Genomic DNA, 22213 nt, shown 5'->3' with positions numbered 1-22213 from the left:
GATTAGTCTGTGGCATTCTGTTAAACTGTTGCTTATGGCGGTCTCTGTGAGCTTCTCAGCGACATTCAGCCAGCCAGGTATCCTGCCTGCAGTAGATGGAATGTGGCAATGGAACGCTGGCTGCGCGTGTCATAATAGGCTCTGAGCCTTTATATACCTGTGCACAGCAGCAGCCACCTTCAGTCTGCTGCTGGACAGCCAGCAGCAGCAGCAGCAGGAGAGGTATGTAATCAGGAGCCCTCCTGCTAAGGGTAAACAGCTGCTCGTTCCACCCTACCCCCCGCCTTAATTGGTTCTCCTCCCTTCCAACGGTGTTGAGGCGGGTGGGAACAGCAGGGGGTGAAGGTGCTGTGTTTAAAGAGGTGGAGTTATGCAGATCTAAAACGCGTGGATTGCAGCAGCAGCAAGCCGAAAAGTGCAGGCATGTAAGGGATCTAGAGGTTGACAACATGTCTTCTTAACGGGAGTCCAGGAGCTCATCTCCACAAATGGACTTTTCAGGATCCTTGGGTGGCTCCGTAGTTTGAAACCAATTCTGGTTATCGCTTCTCGGCCTTTTGGCTAAGATCAAGTGTAGTATCTGTTCTTATCAGTTTAATATCTGATACGTCCCCTATCTGGGGACCATATATTAAATGGATTTTTAGAACAGGGAGATGGAAAAAGAGCTTGCTCTGTCCACTCCACGCATTGACCTGGTATTGCAGTATCTCCAGGACCGGTGCACCCCTTCTTTAATGCAGTTTCTAAAATCAGAAAGAATTGAATTCAATGTTTTTTGTTCATTTTGCTTGTTTGTCGGATTTGGGGATGGACTCTTTGGCTTTGCTTTTCTTCTCCTCATTGGATTTTTCATGTTCAAAGTTGCAGAAGCCAGATTACAAGCTCATTTTGGTTCAACTTCAGCAACTGTGCATTGCATTGCCATGTAATGTGATGCAATGCTATCTTTCTAGCTCTCCCTTTTTACTTCCTTTTGGATAAACAGACATATTAGGCAAGCATTTTGGAGCTTTCACCTAAATAACTACAGGTGGTGAGATAAGCTGCACAATATAATTGACCTTTCAGTATATTGTTGCACACACACCATCTATTTAGCAAATGCCCTTGTTATCAACAGCAGCCTTTTAAACTCACCTGAGCTAACAGGTATGTGCGCTGGTTACTCTGCTGCGCTTAAAATTTCTTTTTTGGTTTGCTACAATGCCTTTTCTGAAACGTTGTCTCCTTCTGCTGGAACACTGACTTCTTTCATTTAATGCCTGCAGACTATAAAAGAGAACCCAACCCAAAAAGTTTGGTTGATTAGTCTGTGGCATTCTGTTAAACTGTTGCTTATGGCGGTCTCTGTGAGCTTCTCAGCGACATTCAGCCAGCCAGGTATCCTGCCTGCAGTAGATGGAATGTGGCAATGGAACGCTGGCTGCGCGTGTCATAATAGGCTCTGAGCCTTTATATACCTGTGCACAGCAGCAGCCACCTTCAGTCTGCTGCTGGACAGCCAGCAGCAGCAGCAGCAGGAGAGGTATGTAATCAGGAGCCCTCCTGCTAAGGGTAGACAGCTGCTCGTTCCACCCCACCCCCCGCCTTAATTGGTTCTCCTCCCTTCCAACGGTGTTGAGGCGGGTGGGAACAGCAGGGGGTGAAGGTGCTGTGTTTAAAGAGGTGGAGTTATGCAGATCTAAAACGCGTGGATTGCAGCAGCAGCAAGCCGAAAAGTGCAGGCATGTAAGGGATCTAGAGGTTGACAACATGTCTTCTTAACGGGAGTCCAGGAGCTCATCTCCACAAATGGACTTTTCAGGATCCTTGGGTGGCTCCGTAGTTTGAAACCAATTCTGGTTATCGCTTCTCGGCCTTTTGGCTAAGATCAAGTGTAGTATCTGTTCTTATCAGTTTAATATCTGATACGTCCCCTATCTGGGGACCATATATTAAATGGATTTTTAGAACAGGGAGATGGAAAAAGAGCTTGCTCTGTCCACTCCACGCATTGACCTGGTATTGCAGTATCTCCAGGACTGGTGCACCCCTTCTTTAATGCAGTTTCTAAAATCAGAAAGAATTGAATTCAATGTTTTTTGTTCATTTTGCTTGTTTGTCGGATTTTGGGATGGACTCTTTGGCTTTGCTTTTCTTCTCCTCATTGGATTTTTCATGTTCAAAGTTGCAGAAGCCAGATTACAAGCTCATTTTGGTTCAACTTCAGCAACTGTGCATTGCATTGCCATGTAATGTGATGCAATGCTATCTTTCTAGCTCTCCCTTTTTACTTCCTTTTGGATAAATAGACATATTAGGCAAGCATTTTGGAGCTTTCACCTAAATAACTACAGGTGGTGAGATAAGCTGCACAATATAATTGACCTTTCAGTATATTGTTGCACACACACCATCTATTTAGCAAATGCCCTTGTTATCAACAGCAGCCTTTTAAACTCACCTGAGCTAACAGGTATGTGCGCTGGTTACTCTGCTGCGCTTAAAATTTCTTTTTTGGTTTGCTACAATGCCTTTTCTGAAACGTTGTCTCCTTCTGCTGGAACACTGACTTCTTTCATTTAATGCCTGCAGACTATAAAAGAGAACCCAACCCAAAAAGTTTGGTTGATTAGTCTGTGGCATTCTGTTAAACTGTTGCTTATGGCGGTCTCTGTGAGCTTCTCAGCGACATTCAGCCAGCCAGGTATCCTGCCTGCAGTAGATGGAATGTGGCAATGGAACGCTGGCTGCGCGTGTCATAATAGGCTCTGAGCCTTTATATACCTGTGCACAGCAGCAGCCACCTTCAGTCTGCTGCTGGACAGCCAGCAACAGCAGCAGCAGGAGAGGTATGTAATCAGGAGCCCTCCTGCTAAGGGTAGACAGCTGCTCGTTCCACCCCACCCCCCGCCTTAATTGGTTCTCCTCCCTTCCAACGGTGTTGAGGCGGGTGGGAACAGCAGGGGGTGAAGGTGCTGTGTTTAAAGAGGTGGAGTTATGCAGATCTAAAACGCGTGGATTGCAGCAGCAGCAAGCCGAAAAGTGCAGGCATGTAAGGGATCTAGAGGTTGACAACATGTCTTCTTAACGGGAGTCCAGGAGCTCATCTCCACAAATGGACTTTTCAGGATCCTTGGGTGGCTCCGTAGTTTGAAACCAATTCTGGTTATCGCTTCTCGGCCTTTTGGCTAAGATCAAGTGTAGTATCTGTTCTTTTAAGAACACAAGAGCTACGATCTACACTTGACGAGAGCGATCGAACTCGGAAGGAGAAGAGCTTCGGATCCCAGCTGACATCGGAGAACGAAGGCGGATATCGGTGGGAGGAAGAAGCTCTAAAGAATCCAGAAGAAGACGAAGACTCGGAGAAGAATCGGGCTGTCCTGTGGAATCTTCGAGGAAGAAAATCATCGAGACAAAGACCTTTCGGGGAATTTGTCCAGAACACGACGGGAGAAGAATCTGCATAGCTCCACCCATTCCGGGAAGAGTTCCAGATCCAGCTCCAAGAAGTAACTGCAGGAGGAAAGCCATGGCAAGCGCTGCGAGGAAGGCCGAAAAGAAGAGCCTGGAGCTGGGGACAGCCAGGAGGGCCCAGCCAGGAGCCGATTCTGACCCCAAGGACTCTGCCTCCACGACTGGCCAGCAGAAGGGACCCCAGAAGCCCCGCCACGAAGCTCCAGCCCTAGAGCCATGGATGCGGCAGACGGTGGCCCTGAAGCTGAAGGAAGTGGATGGGAGGGTGCCGGACATGTCCTCGGACGTGTTCTGCCAGAAGATGCTGCTGGATCGAGGCTTCTCCAGGTCGGACACCCTCAGCATCCAGACCTTCTTGACGGGGATCTTCTTCGTCACCTTCGCCACTGTGAACACCTGCAGGAGGTTCTGGGAAATGGTAAGCGCAAAAGGACCGGATAATTCTTTCTCTGCCTTTACAGGTAGCTGCACTATCCAGAGGGATGAAAGGAGGATCACGGTCTCCATGCGCAACCCGCACACCCCAGGCCAAGACATCTGTACCTTCCTGAGACGCTTCTGTTTGGTTGTGAAGGAACCCTCTCACATCCTGAATGGACTCGGCTTCTGGACAGGTAAGTGGTCGGTGACCGTTAGACTTCACAGGGACCTGGCGTACTCAGACGGACTTCGGCACCTGCCCCCGACATTCTCCCTGGGCAACTCCTACGGCCTCATCTATTACCCGGACATGCCGCGGAACTGCAGGAGATGCGGCAAGAACGGCCACGAGATGAAGGACTGCAAGGAGGATGCCTGCAGGATTTGTCGAGTGACGGGACACAGCTCGAAGGACTGCCCGAAGAAGACGTCCTGCAACCTGTGTGGGCTGGCGGCTCATCTGTACAAGGATTGCCCCAGGCGTGAGAGATCCTGGGCATCGGTGGTTGCGACGACCCCAGCTACGGAGGACAAGGCCCCGACGACCAGGCCTGTGAAGGTCAAGGACGCGACGACCAAGGCCCCAGCGGCCAAGGCCGAGACGACCAAGGCCAAAGCGGTCAAGGAGTCGGTGGCCAAAGCCCCAGCGACGGTCCCAGCAGCTCCGAAGCAGAAGAAAAAGTCAAAGGAGGGTAAGAGTTCTGTCACCCCTCTCTCGATCCCTCCCCCTGCCACCCCCGTCCAATCCCCCCCCACCCCGGCCACCCCTGCTGAGGATTCCACTTCCTCTTCCTCCTTCCCCTACTCCTCAGCAGGTGTCCTTTCCCCTGCCCCGGCAGCCACTCTCCCTCCCCAGACCATGGTAGCGGTGGAATTAACCTTTCCTCCACCCGCCGCTATCTATTCCGAGGAGGATTTTCCCCTTCTTGTCTCCCCAGTTCCAACCCGGGGAAAGAGGAAGGTGGAGGACAGCCCTGCTACTGAATCCTCCAAAAAGAAGATTCTGGATTTCGTAGGCGAAAAGGAGGATACCCTCCCTGAGCCAGAAGAGATGGAGCACATGGTTGAGACCCTGGTGGCCGAGCCAGAAGAGGAGGAACTGGTGGTCGCCGAGATCGAGGCCGCGCTGCTTGACCAGATGGAGGAAGAGGGCCTGCTGGTGATCCCGTCACCAGCAGTCAACACCGACGAGGGACCACCCGACCGGAGTGGTAACTAAGGTGTATTGCCTGCGCTAACTTTTTCTTTTTTCCCTACATGATGGCTAATATTAACTTATTTTCCATTAATGTCAGGAGCATCAAGGACAAGTTCAGACGTCAGACTATTTATGCCTTCCTTACTTCCCAGTTGTGTGATGTTAATATGTTGCAGGAATGTTCCCTTCCCTCCTCTAGGTCCTTCAAACATCTGGCCAGGGAGTGGTCCCACGGTCCATCCTACTGGTCCGGTGGGGGTGACTGCAAGTCTGCGGGGGTCGCAATTCTGATCAGGGGGGGCGCATTCACGCTTGAGTCCGTCCAGGAGCTCATCTGCGGCAGGGCTCTTGTTGTAGATGGCAACTGGGCGGGAGAACCTGTCAGGTTCATCAACGTGTATGCGTCCCCACTGAAGAATGAGCGTTTGGAGCTTTTCCAGACCCTGCGGCTTCAGCTTGCCACCACCAGGACCTTAGTGATGGCCGGGGATTTCAACTGCCCCATCGAGGAGGACGGTCGTAGTTCTGGCACATCTGCCAAGTTGGACATCACGTCCAAGCTGCTCATCGAGATGGTAACCGAGGCCTCTCTTCAGGACGTGGTGGGCTCCATGGGGAGAGGCTCCACGAACTATTCGTGGAGCCGACCCGATGGCTCACTCCGCTCCAGGATTGACTTTGTGTTCACCTCTCGGGCAGTCAGGCAGAGTAGGCACTCGATGGTCTCCTGCTTCTTCTCCGACCACAGAGCCATTCACTTACAAGGTGTCCTCGGCGACGGTTTTCCGTCCGGCCCCGGCTCCTGGAAGCTGAATTGTGCTCTGCTGGCTCAGGATGAAGTCGTGGAGGAGCTGAGAGCAGCCTACGCAATGTGGCAGTCCTACAAGGGTAGCTTCCAAACAGTCTCTGATTGGTGGGAATATGTTAAACTTGAGTTTCGCTGTTTCTTTCAGGCCAAGGGTCGACAACAGGCGTGTGAGAAGAGGAGGGACTTCAGAGGGCTGCAGCGCGAGCTGCGGTCGCTGCAGGACCTTCTTCACTGCGGCTGGGACGTGAGGGAGGAGCTGGAGGAGACCAAGAAGAGCCTGAAAAGGCACTTTGAGGAGGAGTCCAAGCGAATCATCTTCCGTTCCAAAGTGGAGAATCTGGAGAAGGGTGAGAAATGTAACTCATTCTTTTTCAGGAAACTTCATGCCGGTCACACGCCCCTGAACGAGCTGCGAGACGAGAGCGGAAACATGCGACGTGGGAAGGAGGACGTGATGAGGGTCGTCAGCGACTTCTACAGCGAACTCTACTCCCACAAGACTACCGACCCCGACGCTGCTGATAAGTTCCTGTCAGGTATCACTAACCATCTTGATCCTGCAGGCACGGCAGCCTTGGACAAACCTCTGATGGTGGGCGAATTGCTCTCTGCCGCTAAATCCTTTAGGACCGGCAGGACCCCGGGCAGTGATGGTCTTCCAGCGGAGCTCTATGTAGCGCTGGGAGACCTCATCTGTCCGGACCTGTTGGACCTGTACGAGGAGATGGTGGTGGAGGGTAGAATGCCTCCATCTTTGAGGGAAGGAATGGTCACGATCCTGTACAAGCGGAAGGGAGAGAGGTGCGACCTGAGGAATTGGCGTCCCATCACTCTGCTCAACGTGGACTACAAGATCCTGGCCAAGACGATGGCGACACGACTTAAGACGGTCATCGGACGGATCATCCACCCGGACCAGACCTGCGGCATCCCTGGACGTCGCATCGCAGACAGCCTCGCTCTCGTGCGGGACACGGTCGAGTACATCAAGGTCCGCCGCGCACACGCGGCCCTGGTCTCCTTGGATCAGGAGAAGGCCTTCGACCGGGTTTCCCACGAGTTCATGGGCCGAGCTCTGCACCGGTTAGGTTTGGGTAACATGTTTTGTTCGTATGTCCGTCTGATGTATTTTGATATCCACAGCTCGGTGTTGGTGAACGGCTGGAAGACTGACCCCTTCCCTGTCCTCTCTGGGGTCAGACAAGGCTGCCCTCTATCACCTCTTCTTTTTGTTTGTGTTATAGAACTCTTCGCAGAGGCTATCCGGCAGAATGGAGAGATCAGAGGGATCACCGCACCGGGTCCGGGACGACACGAGGTCAAGTGCTCGCTCTACATGGACGACGTCACCGTCTTCTGCGCTGATCGTGGTTCAGTCGACGCCCTCGTCCAGACGTGTGAGAGGTTCGGCCGGGCTTCAGGGGCCAAAGTCAACTGCAGGAAGTCGGAAGCCATGCTCTTCGGGGATTGGCAGCCGGCCTCCTCCGCCCCCTTCCCCTTCAACATTCAACCGGATTTCCTCAAGGTGCTGGGAGTCTGGTTCGGGAAGGAAGGAGCGGCCCTCAAGTCCTGGCAAGAACGCTTGGCCAAGGTGAAGCAACGGATCGGACTCTGGAGCCTCAGACACCTCACTTGTGAGGGTAAGGCACTCATCCTGCGTAATGAGGTCCTGCCCGTCTTGCAGTACACGGCGCAGGCCTGGCCCCCACACGTCACTGTGTGCAGGGCCATTACCAGGACAGTGTTTCACTTTGTCTGGGGATCCAAGATGGACAGAGTCAGGCGGGCCGTCATGTACAAGGAGCCTCGCAAGGGTGGGAAGGGCGTTCCAGATATCCCCACCCTCCTGCGATCCTCTTTTGTGTGTGATTGTGTCCGCCGGACTTTGCAAGTCAAGAATGGCTCCGCGGGCAGGTCCATGTCTCGCTTCTTCCTGCTTCCTCTTTGGAGGCGACTCGGCTGGGACAAGTGGGACAGCTCCTTCCCCTACAACTGGACGACGCCATGGTTCTACGGAGACGTCGTTCGATTTGTGGGGGAGCATCAACTGGAGGGACTCAAGCCCGACTTGTGGAAGCCCAAAACTATCCACAAGCTAATCAGAGCCAAGGATGACGTGGAGAACATCACAGGACTTCACCAGGACACGCTGGAGACTGTGTGGACAAATGTGTCGTCTGACAGGCTGACCAACGGGCACAAGGACTTGTCGTGGATGGCGATTCAGGGCGGACTGCCCGTCCGGTCATTCATGCATGCCCGGAACCTGTGCAAGACCCGGTACTGCCCAAGGTGCCCCTTCGTGGAGGAAACATCTTTGCACACTTTTTGGGACTGCGGATTTGCACAGCGCCTATTGACTGCACTTGAGGACGACCTGAGGAACTCTGTCCCCAGGGCGAGCCTATCGCACCATTCTGTGCTTTACGGACTCTTCCCTGGGGTTCATACCGTCGGAGCCATCCAGGAGGCTTGGCGCCTTATGAACTGCTTCAAGGATGCCGTTTGGGTCGCCAGGAACCGGCTCATCTTGAGGAGGGAGAGGATGTCCATCCAGGACTGCCGCAGGCTGATCCACAGCCTGCTCAGAGACTATTCCATCATGGACGGTCCGGAGGACGAGGACGAGGACTAAACCCCTCCTCCCCCTCTCCCCTTATGTGTCTTGTCTTTCAATAAAGCTTCGGGCCTGTGATTTTCCCCTCCCCATCCCCTTTTTCCCAATCCCCATCCCTTATCACGGTTCGTCGTACTGTATTGATTGACATGCTTTTCTTTCAGATTGAGTGTTTTGTGTAGCATAGGGGTGTGATGTGTCTAGTTAGTGCGTCGTATCCTCATGCTATGTAAATATGATGTAGAATTCTGTGTGTACTGGGCTGCGGCACTGTACACTGTCTGTTAACTTATTTTTTGTGCTAATAAAAGATATATTCAATCAAAAAAATCTGTTCTTATCAGTTTAATATCTGATACGTCCCCTATCTGGGGACCATATATTAAATGGATTTTTAGAACAGGGAGATGGAAAAAGAGCTTGCTCTGTCCACTCCACGCATTGACCTGGTATTGCAGTATCTCCAGGACCGGTGCACCCCTTCTTTAATGCAGTTTCTAAAATCAGAAAGAATTGAATTCAATGTTTTTTGTTCATTTTGCTTGTTTGTCGGATTTTGGGATGGACTCTTTGGCTTTGCTTTTCTTCTCCTCATTGGATTTTTCATGTTCAAAGTTGCAGAAGCCAGATTACAAGCTCATTTTGGTTCAACTTCAGCAACTGTGCATTGCATTGCCATGTAATGTGATGCAATGCTATCTTTCTAGCTCTCCCTTTTTACTTCCTTTTGGATAAACAGACATATTAGGCAAGCATTTTGGAGCTTTCACCTAAATAACTACAGGTGGTGAGATAAGCTGCACAATATAATTGACCTTTCAGTATATTGTTGCACACACACCATCTATTTAGCAAATGCCCTTGTTATCAACAGCAGCCTTTTAAACTCACCTGAGCTAACAGGTATGTGCGCTGGTTACTCTGCTGCGCTTAAAATTTCTTTTTTGGTTTGCTACAATGCCTTTTCTGAAACGTTGTCTCCTTCTGCTGGAACACTGACTTCTTTCATTTAATGCCTGCAGACTATAAAAGAGAACCCAACCCAAAAAGTTTGGTTGATTAGTCTGTGGCATTCTGTTAAACTGTTGCTTATGGCGGTCTCTGTGAGCTTCTCAGCGACATTCAGCCAGCCAGGTATCCTGCCTGCAGTAGATGGAATGTGGCAATGGAACGCTGGCTGCGCGTGTCATAATAGGCTCTGAGCCTTTATATACCTGTGCACAGCAGCAGCCACCTTCAGTCTGCTGCTGGACAGCCAGCAGCAGCAGGAGAGGTATGTAATCAGGAGCCCTCCTGCTAAGGGTAGACAGCTGCTCGTTCCACCCCACCCCCCGCCTTAATTGGTTCTCCTCCCTTCCAACGGTGTTGAGGCGGGTGGGAACAGCAGGGGGTGAAGGTGCTGTGTTTAAAGAGGTGGAGTTATGCAGATCTAAAACGCGTGGATTGCAGCAGCAGCAAGCCGAAAAGTGCAGGCATGTAAGGGATCTAGAGGTTGACAACATGTCTTCTTAACGGGAGTCCAGGAGCTCATCTCCACAAATGGACTTTTCAGGATCCTTGGGTGGCTCCGTAGTTTGAAACCAATTCTGGTTATCGCTTCTCGGCCTTTTGGCTAAGACCAAGTGTCTTGTCTGGGGTCCTTGAGTGTTTTCCCTTGGCCTTCCGGCATCGCCATCTTGATGGCTTAAGCCGGTTGCTTCTTTAGGGGGAGAACGAGGAGGAACGAGAGAGTGATCATAATGGGCGTGAAGATACGCTATGCTGGGACCGATGACAATCGGGTTCGCAATGCATTCCGCATTGAAGTTGATGCTGCTGTCAGAGAGCGTTTCAATCTGTCGTATATGGTGCACGAGGTGATCTTCAAAATCCTGGAAGTGACAAGAGAAAACATCGTCTGCCTGCAGGAATCCCGGAAAGAAGGACGGTATGTCTTGGTGTTGCAATCTATGGCGGCTTGCCGGAACCTGTATAAGAAGTTGAGGGAGCAGGAGAAGAATCCAACCTTGCATGGTTTGACTTTTACAGTCTTGTACTCCAAAGGTGATGTTCCCCTAGTCATATTTATGTATAATCCCTTTGTGCACGAACATGACATTGCGACTTTTCTTAAGAGGCATTGTGACTTTGTGAGCAACAGTCACAAAATCATGAACGAGGAGAACTTATGGACTGGCAAATACAGATATTTTGTCAGATTTGGGGAAAGTTCTTCGGAGCCTGGAGGTGTTCATTACCCTCCCCAAAGTTTCTCTATCGGGAGAGATAGGGGTATTCTCTTCTTTCCTGAGGCCCCAGTTTTTTGCAGGAAATGTAAGAAGTACGGACACTTACAAGAGGTTTGTACTGCTGTGCCTGTTTGCTCCAAGTGCAACCAAAGTGGGCATGTTGCTAAGGACTGTACCAATCCAATTGTTTGCAATGCTTGTGGCATGGAGGGGCATGCCTTTAAGGATTGTACTCGTCGTGCGAACGAGGGCAAGGCAAGGGCATACTCTGAGGTGGTCTCGAACTCTCCGAGGCCTAAGAGTGTGGCACCTGAGGCCGCAGTTTCTTCCAGGGTGAAGGTAGTGGAACAGCGTGTGGAGACTGCTCCAGTGAGGGCGTCTGCTGACCTACTGGTGGAGCCCGGGAGAGTGGAAGAGGTTCTGGCAGCTGAGATGGACATTTCTTCCTATCAGGGGGGTTTCATTGACTCCTTTTGTGAAGAACGTGAGGGAGCCTTGGAAATCCCAGGGGACCCAGCTCTCAGTTGGAGCAGTGAAAGTATGGATGAAGAGGGAGCTGGAGGTCAAGGAGACTTCACTGAGACTGGGGTGAGGTCTTCTGAGGAACCGGACCGCGCTAAGAATAAAAGGGCCCGGTTGTCTGAACCATCAAGTAGCCAATGCGTGGCAAGTCCGGTGAGTGAGCGGGATTACCCAGTGGTTTCTCTTTCTCCTGCGTCAACGGCTTACCTGGAGGAGAATTTGGAGTCCACTATCTTTCAGCTAAGTGGGAGTTCGCCGGATGACAAAGGATAAGGAAGGCATGTTTTTTTGCTGAGACTGGTGTTTCTGGTTTTTGAGCCAAAGAATGGTCTCTAAACCAAATTGGGACATTGCGTCCCTTAATGTAAGACTTTTAAAGTCTAGAGTTAGAAGATCTGTGATTCTGGACTTCTTACATAACCATTCTTTTGATATTATGTGTCTACAGGAGTGTGGTATAGAAGAACCCCTGGAAGACGCTGATTGGCCATATGGCCAGCATATCTGGTCTGGCTCTAGTGGGAATAAAAATGATGGAGTTGGGATAGTATTAAATAATAGAAATTTTGTTTTTGAATATTATAAGGTAATAGAGGTGGGTCGTTGCATCTCTGCAGTTGTGTGTGGGAGGGGGTGGAAAGTTAAAATTATAAATATTTATGGTCCTACAAAAAAAGAAGACAGGTTAAGTTTATTAGATAAATTATGTTTAGAATTACCTGGTAGGATCCCTGTGATAGTAACAGGTGATTTTAACTGTGTAACTGAGGGGAAAGTTGATGCCTCAGGAAAAAAATTGGCAAACATTATTTCTGATTTTTTCTTTTTTGATGCTGCTGAGGTTTATTTGGGGAAGCCACCACCACCAACCTATAAAGCTGACAGGGGTGGGATAACATCTAGGATTGATAGGATGTTTTTTTCTAAAAATATAATATGTGATGGTTTTTCTCAATTTTCAGTTCCTTTTTCGGACCATGTGTGCCTGAAAGGTGAGTTTAGAGGGGATTTAAGGCGGGTGCATGGGAGAGGTGTGTGGAAATTGAATGTGAGTTTGCTTGAGGATGAGAGAATTGTGAATGATTTTAAGAAAAAATATAGTTGGTGTAAATCTCAAAAGAGTAAGTTTGAAAGTGTGTTGGTGTGGTGGGATTGGATGAAGTATGAAGTGCAAAAGTTTTTTCGTCGATGGGGCTATAAAAAGGCTGCCATGGTTAGGAGTCAATATAAAGATTTAATGATGAGGGTGGAATGGCTGGAGAAAATGAGGATGTGTGGTGTGGATGTGGATGATTTGTTAAGAAGTGCGAGAGAGGATTTGAAGAGGACTTTGGAGAGGAAGGGAAGGGAAATAATTTTTAGGTCAAAGGTGGTCCATCTTGATAAAGATGAAAAGTGTTCAAGATATTTCTTTAAAAAAATAAATGGTAAGAAGGAGGGTATGGAGGAGATTTTTGATGTGGATGGTGTTTGTGTGAGTGGGGAGGATGTAATGAAGGAAGTGGTCACGTTTTATGCTGAGTTGTTTGGCAGGAAGTGGGTGGATGAGAGTTTGAAAGAAGAAGTGCTTAAGACTTTGGATTGTAAGGTGGATAAGGATGGATGTTCTGGTCTACGTGAGGCAGTGATTGAGGAGGAAGTTAAGAAAGCGGTGTTTGGTGCAAGGAAAAATGTGACGCCTGGGAAGGATGGTTTGCCTGTGGAGCTATATGTTATGATGTGGGAAGTGATGGGTATGGATTTAGTGGAAGTGTGTCAGTTTATGTGGGAGAATGGGATGCTTGCGGGTTCAATGAAGGAGGGAGTGGTGGTCTTAATCCATAAGAAAGGGGATAAAAGGTGTTTGAGTAATTGGAGGCCAATTACGCTTCTGAACGCCGATTACAAGGTATTCAGTAAAATTTTGGCGTGTCGGATGCGTGTGGTTATAGCTGATGTGATTGGTAAAGATCAAGTGTGTGCAGTGCCTGGTAGATGTATGACAGATAATCTGTGTCTTTTAAGAGATGTGTTGTGGGATTGTAAAGTAAGAAAGCAGAAGTGTATGGTGATGGCTGTTGACTTTGAAAAGGCGTTTGATCGCGTGTCTCATGTGTTTCTATTTGAGGTTTTGCGTAGAATGGGTTTTCCGGAGAAATTTGTGCGTGCCGTGAGAGGATTGTATGGGGAGGTGGTGAGTGAATTTCTGGTGAATGGGTTTTTGAGTGAGAAAGTGTGTATTAGGTCTGGTGTGAGGCAAGGTTGTCCCATGTCACCGGTATTATTTGTGTGTGTGATTGAGCCACTGCTGTGTATGATTCGGAAAGAGAAAGTGGTGCGTGGTTTGTTAGTGCCGGGGAGTGGTGGAATGACTGTGAAAGTCTTAGGATATATGGATGATGTAGTAGTGGTGAGTGAGAGTGTGGCCTCTATGGAGAGAGTAAAATTGTTGTTGAATTTTTTTTGTGGCGCGTCAGCGTTTCGTGTGAATTGGAACAAATGCATGTTTAAATGTTTTGGTGACAATAGGATTAAGATGGATGGTGTGGCTGGTGTGGATGGTGCAATTAAAGTGTTGGGAGTTTTTTTTAATGATGATTTGAAAGGTTATGAGAGTTGGGATGAATGTGGTGAGCGGATTGTGCGGAAGATGAATTTTTGGAAGTTACGTTCTTTGTCTTTGGTAGGGAAGGTTCTTATTATTAAGGCTGTTATTCTCCCTATTTTGCTTTATGTTTCTTGTATTTTTCCAGTGCCCTATAGGAAAATTAAAAAAGTGGAGAAACTAATTTTTGTGTTTTTTTGGGGCAGTAGGATGGAAAGACTTATGAGAGAGATTTTGTTTAAGCAATATTTGTATGGGGGACTGAAGTTTCCGAATATTGAAGTGTTTCTAACATTGCATTTTATTAAGACTACGGTCATTTTGATTGGGAAGAATAATAAAGGGGCATTTATGTGTAAGTATTTGGCTGGATGGATGCTGTATGGTCTGAATTGGGTGAAGCGTGATAAGAATGTGCCTGTTGCTTTTAAGTGTCCTGAGTGGTATGGTTTGATTGAGAAGTTTGTGAGGAAGAATGATTTGTTAGTAGTTGCAATGAAAGACTTTACGTTTGTTAAGAAGGTGATGGGGAAGATGTGTGTGAATGAGTGTGAGAGTAATGTGGTGGGGTTGCGTTCTATGGAAGTTGCGCGGGTATGGAAGAAGTTAAGCATTCAAGGTGTGTCGAATAGACAGCGAGATATAGTATGGATGAGCCTTCATAATATTTTGCCAGTGAGGGATTTTCAGAAGAAAAGAGATCTCATAAGATCTGCAGTATGTCCAAGGGATGGTTGTGGAGCGAATGAGACGGTGAGGCACCTTATGTGGGATTGTAATTTTGCGTATGATGTGTGGAAAGGTGTGGGTGGACTGTGTAAAGGGGTTGCTGGTGTGAAGTTTATTGATTGGAGAGTGGCTATGTTTGGTTTTGGTGCTAGTCGTCGTGGCCTAGACAGGATGATGTGGTTTATTATGGTGTGTGTGCAGGAGAGCTTGTGGGATGTGAGAAATTTGTGTGTGTTTAAAAGAGTAAATTTAACAGTAAATGATTGTATTAGGTTGATCTTAGCAAGACTATATGTAATCTATTTGTGGGATACAAGAGAAGGTGGTGGTGGTGGAACAGATTCTGAAGGTGTGTGGAAATACCTTAAGTGGCAGGATATGGTTAAATACCGTTGATATTTTTTCTGGAAATTTCTCTGGCATAGGATTACTTGTTTGTATTTTTGTTGAATAATCCTTTAATAAAGAAACCACAATGATGTTTATGAAGTGGCAGTATAACTTATGACGAAGTCTGGTTAACTGTTTGCTTATATCTAAACCTGAGTGGTTTTAAAAAAAAAAAAAAAAAAAAAAAAAAAAATCTGTTCTTATCAGTTTAATATCTGATACGTCCCCTATCTGGGGACCATATATTAAATGGATTTTTAGAACAGGGAGATGGAAAAAGAGCTTGCTCTGTCCACTCCACGCATTCACCTGGTATTGCAGTATCTCCAGGACTGGTGCACCCCTTCTTTAATGCAGTTTCTAAAATCAGAAAGAATTGAATTCAATGTTTTTTGTTCATTTTGCTTGTTTGTCGGATTTTGGGATGGACTCTTTGGCTTTGCTTTTCTTCTCCTCATTGGATTTTTCATGTTCAAAGTTGCAGAAGCCAGATTACAAGCTCATTTTGGTTCAGCTTCAGCAACTTTGCATTGCATTGCCATGTAATGTGATGCAATGCTATCTTTCTAGCTCTCCCTTTTTACTTCCTTTTGGATAAACAGACATATTAGGCAAGCATTTTGGAGCTTTCACCTAAATAACTACAGGTGGTGAGATAAGCTGCACAATATAATTGACCTTTCAGTATATTGTTGCACACACACCATCTATTTAGCAAATGCCCTTGTTATCAACAGCAGCCTTTTAAACTCACCTGAGCTAACAGGTATGTGCGCTGGTTACTCTGCTGCGCTTAAAATTTCTTTTTTGGTTTGCTACAATGCCTTTTCTGAAACGTTGTCTCCTTCTGCTGGAACACTGACTTCTTTCATTTAATGCCTGCAGACTATAAAAGAGAACCCAACCCAAAAAGTTTGGTTGATTAGTCTGTGGCATTCTGTTAAACTGTTGCTTATGGCGGTCTCTGTGAGCTTCTCAGCGACATTCAGCCAGCCAGGTATCCTGCCTGTAGTAGATGGAATGTGGCAATGGAACGCTGGCTGCGCGTGTCATAATAGGCTCTGAGCCTTTATATACCTGTGCACAGCAGCAGCCACCTTCAGTCTGCTGCTGGACAGCCAGCAGCAGCAGCAGCAGGAGAGGTATGTAATCAGGAGCCCTCCTGCTAAGGGTAGACAGCTGCTCGTTCCACCCCACCCCCCGCCTTAATTGGTTCTCCTCCCTTCCAACGGTGTTGAGGCGGGTGGGAACAGCAGGGGGTGAAGGTGCTGTGTTTAAAGAGGTGGAGTTATGCAGATCTAAAACGCGTGGATTGCAGCAGCAGCAAGCCGAAAAGTGCAGGCATGTAAGGGATCTAGAGGTTGACAACATGTCTTCTTAACGGGAGTCCAGGAGCTCATCTCCACAAATGGACTTTTCAGGATCCTTGGGTGGCTCCGTAGTTTGAAACCAATTCTGGTTATCGCTTCTCGGCCTTTTGGCTAAGATCAAGTGTAGTATCTGTTCTTATCAGTTTAATATCTGATACGTCCCCTATCTGGGGACCATATATTAAATGGATTTTTAGAACAGGGAGATGGAAAAAGAGCTTACTCTGTCCACTCCACGCATTGACCTGGTATTGCAGTATCTCCAGGACCGGTGCACCCCTTCTTTAATGCAGTTTCTAAAATCAGAAAGAATTGAATTCAATGTTTTTTGTTCATTTTGCTTGTTTGTCGGATTTGGGGATGGACTCTTTGGCTTTGCTTTTCTTCTCCTCATTAGATTTTTCATGTTCAAAGTTGCAGAAGCCAGATTACAAGCTCATTTTGGTTCAACTTCAGCAACTGTGCATTGCATTGCCATGTAATGTGATGCAATGCTATCTTTCTAGCTCTCCCTTTTTACTTCCTTTTGGATAAACAGACATATTAGGCAAGCATTTTGGAGCTTTCACCTAAATAACTACAGGTGGTGAGATAAGCTGCACAATATAATTGACCTTTCAGTATATTGTTGCACACACACCATCTATTTAGCAAATGCCCTTGTTATCAACAGCAGCCTTTTAAACTCACCTGAGCTAACAGGTATGTGCGCTGGTTACTCTGCTGCGCTTAAAATTTCTTTTTTGGTTTGCTACAATGCCTTTTCTGAAACGTTGTCTCCTTCTTCTGGAACACTGACTTCTTTCATTTAATGCCTGCAGACTATAAAAGAGAACCCAACCCAAAAAGTTTGGTTGATTAGTCTGTGGCATTCTGTTAAACTGTTGCTTATGGCGGTCTCTGTGAGCTTCTCAGCGACATTCAGCCAGCCAGGTATCCTGCCTGCAGTAGATGGAATGTGGCAATGGAACGCTGGCTGCGCGTGTCATAATAGGCTCTGAGCCTTTATATACCTGTGCACAGCAGCAGCCACCTTCAGTCTGCTGCTGGACAGCCAGCAGCAGCAGCAGCAGGAGAGGTATGTAATCAGGAGCCCTCCTGCTAAGGGTAGACAGCTGCTCGTTCCACCCCACCCCCCGCCTTAATTGGTTCTCCTCCCTTCCAACGGTGTTGAGGCGGGTGGGAACAGCAGGGGGTGAAGGTGCTGTGTTTAAAGAGGTGGAGTTATGCAGATCTAAAACGCGTGGATTGCAGCAGCAGCAAGCCGAAAAGTGCAGGCATGTAAGGGATCTAGAGGTTGACAACATGTCTTCTTAACGGGAGTCCAGGAGCTCATCTCCACAAATGGACTTTTCAGGATCCTTGGGTGGCTCCGTAGTTTGAAACCAATTCTGGTTATCGCTTCTCGGCCTTTTGGCTAAGATCAAGTGTAGTATCTGTTCTTATCAGTTTAATATCTGATACGTCCCCTATCTGGGGACCATATATTAAATGGATTTTTAGAACAGGGAGATGGAAAAAGAGCTTGCTCTGTCCACTCCACGCATTGACCTGGTATTGCAGTATCTCCAGGACCGGTGCACCCCTTCTTTAATGCAGTTTCTAAAATCAGAAAGAATTGAATTCAATGTTTTTTGTTCATTTTGCTTGTTTGTCGGATTTTGGGATGGACTCTTTGGCTTTGCTTTTCTTCTCCTCATTGGATTTTTCATGTTCAAAGTTGCAGAAGCCAGATTACAAGCTCATTTTGGTTCAACTTCAGCAACTGTGCATTGCATTGCCATGTAATGTGATGCAATGCTATCTTTCTAGCTCTCCCTTTTTACTTCCTTTTGGATAAACAGACATATTAGGCAAGCATTTTGGAGCTTTCACCTAAATAACTACAGGTGGTGAGATAAGCTGCACAATATAATTGACCTTTCAGTATATTGTTGCACACACACCATCTATTTAGCAAATGCCCTTGTTATCAACAGCAGCCTTTTAAACTCACCTGAGCTAACAGGTATGTGCGCTGGTTACTCTGCTGCGCTTAAAATTTCTTTTTTGGTTTGCTACAATGCCTTTTCTGAAACGTTGTCTCCTTCTTCTGGAACACTGACTTCTTTCATTTAATGCCTGCAGACTATAAAAGAGAACCCAACCCAAAAAGTTTGGTTGATTAGTCTGTGGCATTCTGTTAAACTGTTGCTTATGGCGGTCTCTGTGAGCTTCTCAGCGACATTCAGCCAGCCAGGTATCCTGCCTGCAGTAGATGGAATGTGGCAATGGAACGCTGGCTGCGCGTGTCATAATAGGCTCTGAGCCTTTATATACCTGTGCACAGCAGCAGCCACCTTCAGTCTGCTGCTGGACAGCCAGCAGCAGCAGCAGCAGGAGAGGTATGTAATCAGGAGCCCTCCTGCTAAGGGTAGACAGCTGCTCGTTCCACCCCACCCCCCGCCTTAATTGGTTCTCCTCCCTTCCAACGGTGTTGAGGCGGGTGGGAACAGCAGGGGGTGAAGGTGCTGTGTTTAAAGAGGTGGAGTTATGCAGATCTAAAACGCGTGGATTGCAGCAGCAGCAAGCCGAAAAGTGCAGGCATGTAAGGGATCTAGAGGTTGACAACATGTCTTCTTAACGGGAGTCCAGGAGCTCATCTCCACAAATGGACTTTTCAGGATCCTTGGGTGGCTCCGTAGTTTGAAACCAATTCTGGTTATCGCTTCTCGGCCTTTTGGCTAAGATCAAGTGTAGTATCTGTTCTTATCAGTTTAATATCTGATACGTCCCCTATCTGGGGACCATATATTAAATGGATTTTTAGAACAGGGAGATGGAAAAAGAGCTTGCTCTGTCCACTCCACGCATTGACCTGGTATTGCAGTATCTCCAGGACCGGTGCACCCCTTCTTTAATGCAGTTTCTAAAATCAGAAAGAATTGAATTCAATGTTTTTTGTTCATTTTGCTTGTTTGTCGGATTTTGGGATGAACTCTTTGACTTTGCTTTTCTTCTCCTCATTGGATTTTTCATGTTCAAAGTTGCAGAAGCCAGATTACAAGCTCATTTTGGTTCAACTTCAGCAACTGTGCATTGCATTGCCATGTAATGTGATGCAATGCTATCTTTCTAGCTCTCCCTTTTTACTTCCTTTTGGATAAACAGACATATTAGGCAAGCATTTTGGAGCTTTCACCTAAATAACTACAGGTGGTGAGATAAGCTGCACAATATAATTGACCTTTCAGTATATTGTTGCACACACACCATCTATTTAGCAAATGCCCTTGTTATCAACAGCAGCCTTTTAAACTCACCTGAGCTAACAGGTATGTGCGCTGGTTACTCTGCTGCGCTTAAAATTTCTTTTTTGGTTTGCTACAATGCCTTTTCTGAAACGTTGTCTCCTTCTGCTGGAACACTGACTTCTTTCATTTAATGCCTGCAGACTATAAAAGAGAACCCAACCCAAAAAGTTTGGTTGATTAGTCTGTGGCATTCTGTTAAACTGTTGCTTATGGCGGTCTCTGTGAGCTTCTCAGCGACATTCAGCCAGCCAGGTATCCTGCCTGCAGTAGATGGAATGTGGCAATGGAACGCTGGCTGCGCGTGTCATAATAGGCTCTGAGCCTTTATATACCTGTGCACAGCAGCAGCCACCTTCAGTCTGCTGCTGGACAGCCAGCAGCAGCAGCAGCAGGAGAGGTATGTAATCAGGAGCCCTCCTGCTAAGGGTAGACAGCTGCTCGTTCCACCCCACCCCCCGCCTTAATTGGTTCTCCTCCCTTCCAACGGTGTTGAGGCGGGTGGGAACAGCAGGGGGTGAAGGTGCTGTGTTTAAAGAGGTGGAGTTATGCAGATCTAAAACGCGTGGATTGCAGCAGCAGCAAGCCGAAAAGTGCAGGCATGTAAGGGATCTAGAGGTTGACAACATGTCTTCTTAACGGGAGTCCAGGAGCTCATCTCCACAAATGGACTTTTCAGGATCCTTGGGTGGCTCCGTAGTTTGAAACCAATTCTGGTTATCGCTTCTCGGCCTTTTGGCTAAGATCAAGTGTAGTATCTGTTCTTATCAGTTTAATATCTGATACGTCCCCTATCTGGGGACCATATATTAAATGGATTTTTAGAACAGGGAGATGGAAAAAGAGCTTGCTCTGTCCACTCCACGCATTGACCTGGTATTGCAGTATCTCCAGGACCGGTGCACCCCTTCTTTAATGCAGTTTCTAAAATCAGAAAGAATTGAATTCAATGTTTTTTGTTCATTTTGCTTGTTTGTCGGATTTTGGGATGGACTCTTTGGCTTTGCTTTTCTTCTCCTCATTGGATTTTTCATGTTCAAAGTTGCAGAAGCCAGATTACAAGCTCATTTTGGTTCAACTTCAGCAACTGTGCATTGCATTGCCATGTAATGTGATGCAATGCTATCTTTCTAGCTCTCCCTTTTTACTTCCTTTTGGATAAACAGACATATTAGGCAAGCATTTTGGAGCTTTCACCTAAATAACTACAGGTGGTGAGATAAGCTGCACAATATAATTGACCTTTCAGTATATTGTTGCACACACACCATCTATTTAGCAAATGCCCTTGTTATCAACAGCAGCCTTTTAAACTCACCTGAGCTAACAGGTATGTGCGCTGGTTACTCTGCTGCGCTTAAAATTTCTTTTTTGGTTTGCTACAATGCCTTTTCTGAAACGTTGTCTCCTTCTGCTGGAACACTGACTTCTTTCATTTAATGCCTGCAGACTATAAAAGAGAACCCAACCCAAAAAGTTTGGTTGATTAGTCTGTGGCATTCTGTTAAACTGTTGCTTATGGCGGTCTCTGTGAGCTTCTCAGCGACATTCAGCCAGCCAGGTATCCTGCCTGCAGTAGATGGAATGTGGCAATGGAACGCTGGCTGCGCGTGTCATAATAGGCTCTGAGCCTTTATATACCTGTGCACAGCAGCAGCCACCTTCAGTCTGCTGCTGGACAGCCAGCAGCAGCAGCAGCAGGAGAGGTATGTAATCAGGAGCCCTCCTGCTAAGGGTAGACAGCTGCTCGTTCCACCCCACCCCCCGCCTTAATTGGTTCTCCTCCCTTCCAACGGTGTTGAGGCGGGTGGGAACAGCAGGGGGTGAAGGTGCTGTGTTTAAAGAGGTGGAGTTATGCAGATCTAAAACGCGTGGATTGCAGCAGCAGCAAGCCGAAAAGTGCAGGCATGTAAGGGATCTAGAGGTTGACAACATGTCTTCTTAACGGGAGTCCAGGAGCTCATCTCCACAAATGGACTTTTCAGGATCCTTGGGTGGCTCCGTAGTTTGAAACCAATTCTGGTTATCGCTTCTCGGCCTTTTGGCTAAGATCAAGTGCAGTGATTTAGCGATTGCTGCCTTGGTTTTGGTTGGAGGTGTCTGGGGTACCTGGCTCGTCGGCCTTGGGGGATCGTCCTTACTTAATTGTGGGGACTTCACCCCCTTGCTGCTATAGGCGTGTCGGCTTAGTCCCCAGACAACGGGAAGCGATCATACTCGCTCCTTCTGTGTGTTGGAGTGGAGATTACGCTCATTCTGTTGGAGAATCATGGCAACAGAGGCGGAGTTGTGGCCGAAGTTGGAGGTTCCAGAACATGCACGTGTGGAGACCGCTTTCCGGATTTTTGTCCGGAGAGACTGTCAGAAGGTTAAGGACTTTCGGTTTATTATGAAGGAGATCATCTTGGGTGTCGCAAAGGTGAAAAAAGAAGACATCGTGGCAGTTATGGATTATCCCCAAAAGGGTGTCTATGACGTGTTTTTTGAGTCTAGGAAGATTTTGGAGAACTATATGGATTCTTTTGATGAATTGAGACATGAGAAGTTTGTTGGAATTCGGTTTCAACGTCACGTATTTAGTAGTGAAAAGATGGT

The 22213-nt window shown here is 47.4% G+C and overlaps 7 non-coding genes and 2 pseudogenes across 7 annotated transcripts; all 9 read left to right on the top strand.

Annotated features, from left to right (window-relative positions):
- The first annotated feature begins 541 nt into the window (after nucleotides 1-541).
- On the top strand, nucleotides 542-732 carry LOC141235033 (U2 spliceosomal RNA). Its single transcript, XR_012300890.1, has one exon. It is a non-coding gene; the product is annotated as a U2 spliceosomal RNA (small nuclear RNA).
- A 1115-nt stretch (nucleotides 733-1847) lies between these two features.
- LOC141235201 (U2 spliceosomal RNA) lies at nucleotides 1848-2038 on the top strand. Its single transcript, XR_012301055.1, has one exon. It is a non-coding gene; the product is annotated as a U2 spliceosomal RNA (small nuclear RNA).
- A 1115-nt stretch (nucleotides 2039-3153) lies between these two features.
- Nucleotides 3154-3231, top strand: LOC141234838 (U2 spliceosomal RNA; annotated as a pseudogene).
- A 5563-nt stretch (nucleotides 3232-8794) lies between these two features.
- On the top strand, nucleotides 8795-8988 carry LOC141235314 (U2 spliceosomal RNA). The gene has a single exon (XR_012301163.1). It is a non-coding gene; the product is annotated as a U2 spliceosomal RNA (small nuclear RNA).
- A 6098-nt stretch (nucleotides 8989-15086) lies between these two features.
- LOC141235359 (U2 spliceosomal RNA) lies at nucleotides 15087-15304 on the top strand (annotated as a pseudogene).
- Nucleotides 15305-16419: 1115 nt separating this feature from the next.
- LOC141235262 (U2 spliceosomal RNA) lies at nucleotides 16420-16610 on the top strand. Its single transcript, XR_012301113.1, has one exon. It is a non-coding gene; the product is annotated as a U2 spliceosomal RNA (small nuclear RNA).
- A 1115-nt stretch (nucleotides 16611-17725) lies between these two features.
- On the top strand, nucleotides 17726-17916 carry LOC141235032 (U2 spliceosomal RNA). Its single transcript, XR_012300889.1, has one exon. It is a non-coding gene; the product is annotated as a U2 spliceosomal RNA (small nuclear RNA).
- A 1115-nt stretch (nucleotides 17917-19031) lies between these two features.
- On the top strand, nucleotides 19032-19222 carry LOC141235029 (U2 spliceosomal RNA). Its single transcript, XR_012300887.1, has one exon. It is a non-coding gene; the product is annotated as a U2 spliceosomal RNA (small nuclear RNA).
- A 1115-nt stretch (nucleotides 19223-20337) lies between these two features.
- On the top strand, nucleotides 20338-20528 carry LOC141235028 (U2 spliceosomal RNA). The gene has a single exon (XR_012300886.1). It is a non-coding gene; the product is annotated as a U2 spliceosomal RNA (small nuclear RNA).
- The last annotated feature ends 1685 nt before the right edge of the window (nucleotides 20529-22213 follow it).

The sequence above is a fragment of the Phyllobates terribilis genome, unplaced genomic scaffold (assembly GCF_046119375.1).
Source record: "Phyllobates terribilis strain yellow unplaced genomic scaffold, ASM4611937v1 Scaffold_650__1_contigs__length_881393, whole genome shotgun sequence".
NCBI lineage: Eukaryota > Metazoa > Chordata > Amphibia > Anura > Dendrobatidae > Phyllobates > Phyllobates terribilis.
This window is presented reverse-complemented; position numbering and strand designations above follow the sequence as displayed.